The 2,001-nt window shown below is 32.4% G+C and overlaps 1 pseudogene; it reads right to left on the bottom strand.

Annotated features, from left to right (window-relative positions):
• Nucleotides 1–695: 695 nt before the first annotated feature.
• LOC143645587 (putative G-protein coupled receptor 160) lies at nt 696–1,761 on the bottom strand (annotated as a pseudogene).
• Nucleotides 1,762–2,001: the final 240 nt, after the last annotated feature.

Below are 2,001 nucleotides of genomic sequence, written 5' to 3'. Positions count from 1 at the left end.
TTTAGGTAGGGCCTATAACAATGCGTTGAATCTAATTGGCACATAAATATTTTTCCTGATGAATGAATGAATTTTTACCAAATCTTTACTATACTCTTCCATTTCTGATCTCAACTGCAGGTGTGTAATATATTTTAATTTATATGTTAAAGAAATGTGGACGAAATAGTAAATATTTACTAAAATAAAGAAAAAATGAGAAATTTTCACTCAACTTCCTAGAAAGGATTTATTATTATTATTTTTTATTGTGAAACATAATATATATACAAAAAAGCAATAATTTCCAAGTGCATTTTAACAGGTAATTATAGAGCAGATTTTAAGGTTTGGTATGAGTTACAGTTTCACAAATTTTTTGTTTTATTATTCATTTTGAAATGACATATCAAAATTAAACATACTCATCAAAAAAGGTTTGGAAAACTGTTTTTTTAATTTGATTAAAATGTTTATTTAAGTTCATGTCTTAAAGTTGGCAGCGAATCTCGGCTTTATATAACAGTTTGAGATTCTTTTGTTTTTAAAGTAAAACATTTTACAAAATATCATAGTGCCAAAAGAAGCATTCTGTAAAGGTATGGATGTTGGGGGAGGGGTAAACACTTCAGTTCAGGTCATATTTAGTTCTTCAAACAATTAAGGATCAAGCTCTCAATCTCTACTATACCACTATGCAAATAAGCATTTTTCTGTCATCCTTTCCTGTTTGTAAAACTGTGATTCTTTGTGTAGTTATAAGATTTGATTAGTTTTAATGTGCAACATATTAACAAAGTGTTATTAAATGGGCTTTTCATTTTCTGGAGAGTATGAATTATAAATGGAATGAAGCAATGTTTCCAACTGACAAATGGATCCACAGGTAATGCAATGTCTCTTAAACTAAGCTTGTGACAAACCAACAAACTGTAGCAATGAGAAAAATATTGACAAAGTACAGCCAGGCAATATACGTTGGACTCTATTACTTTATGGAAAAGGATGAGTATTTGAAGTAGCACAAACAGCAACCAGGGACCAAGGAAACAGGTAATGACCTTGGGCAAGAGGATATTTTAAGAACTCATTATGTAACTAGAGTGGGATGAAAAGGGAGAATATAGCATAACCTCATTCATATATGACGTTATCCTTATTGCCTATACCAAGATAAGAACTTCTGACCAAGAGGTTATGAAAGCAATAAATAAAATCATCGCCATGGAAAATGACAGCCAGTAACTGAGTGCTGACAAAGAAAGGACATTGACAAGAATAGACATTCTCTGCATTCAGGCTTTGGTAGGCAGCTGGATCTCCCAAAACATAAGGGCTGAAATCCAAATAAAAATTATTATAAAGAAATAAAACAATTTTTGATGCATAAGGAAATTTGGTGGTTTTAGAGAAATTCAGGTAACAATTTATATAAACTATCTGGACGACTGGATAATGTAAAAAGCTGTACATAAAGGAAATAATTTGAGTAACTAGGCAGATGTGATATTTAGTAAACTTAATACCTGAAAGTACAAAATCTGTGAAATAGGATATAAGGGAAATGTTTTTGGAAAGTGAAAGATCAACAAATGCCAATGAAATGCAAATATATTCCATAAAATTTTGAGAGGTGTTTTTTCTTCTCATTTCTAGCGTGAGGGTATTTAATAATGTTTTCCCAAGTATAATCAATAACAGTGGACAGCTAACATCTAGGGGCTGGTTTGTTTGATGAAACTGGTACTGAAAAGAGCAGTTCTTTGAAGAAAGAACAATCATATTTTTGATTAGGTTTCAAAATGCCTGTTAAATGCATACAGTAAAACACTGCTTCACAATATTTTCCATCCCATGCTCTCTCCAGTGTTGATTCTTGACCGATTATCTTCTCCCTATTGTATTTCTGCTTTACTGCCTCTTGTTTTTTTTTTCATGGGCAGGCATGGGGAATCCAACCCAGGTCTCCAGCATGGCAGGCAAGAATTCTGCCACTGAGCCACCATCACACTGCCCTGCTTT

The sequence above is a fragment of the Tamandua tetradactyla genome, chromosome 9 (assembly GCF_023851605.1).
Source record: "Tamandua tetradactyla isolate mTamTet1 chromosome 9, mTamTet1.pri, whole genome shotgun sequence".
Lineage (NCBI taxonomy): Eukaryota > Metazoa > Chordata > Mammalia > Pilosa > Myrmecophagidae > Tamandua > Tamandua tetradactyla.
This window is presented reverse-complemented; position numbering and strand designations above follow the sequence as displayed.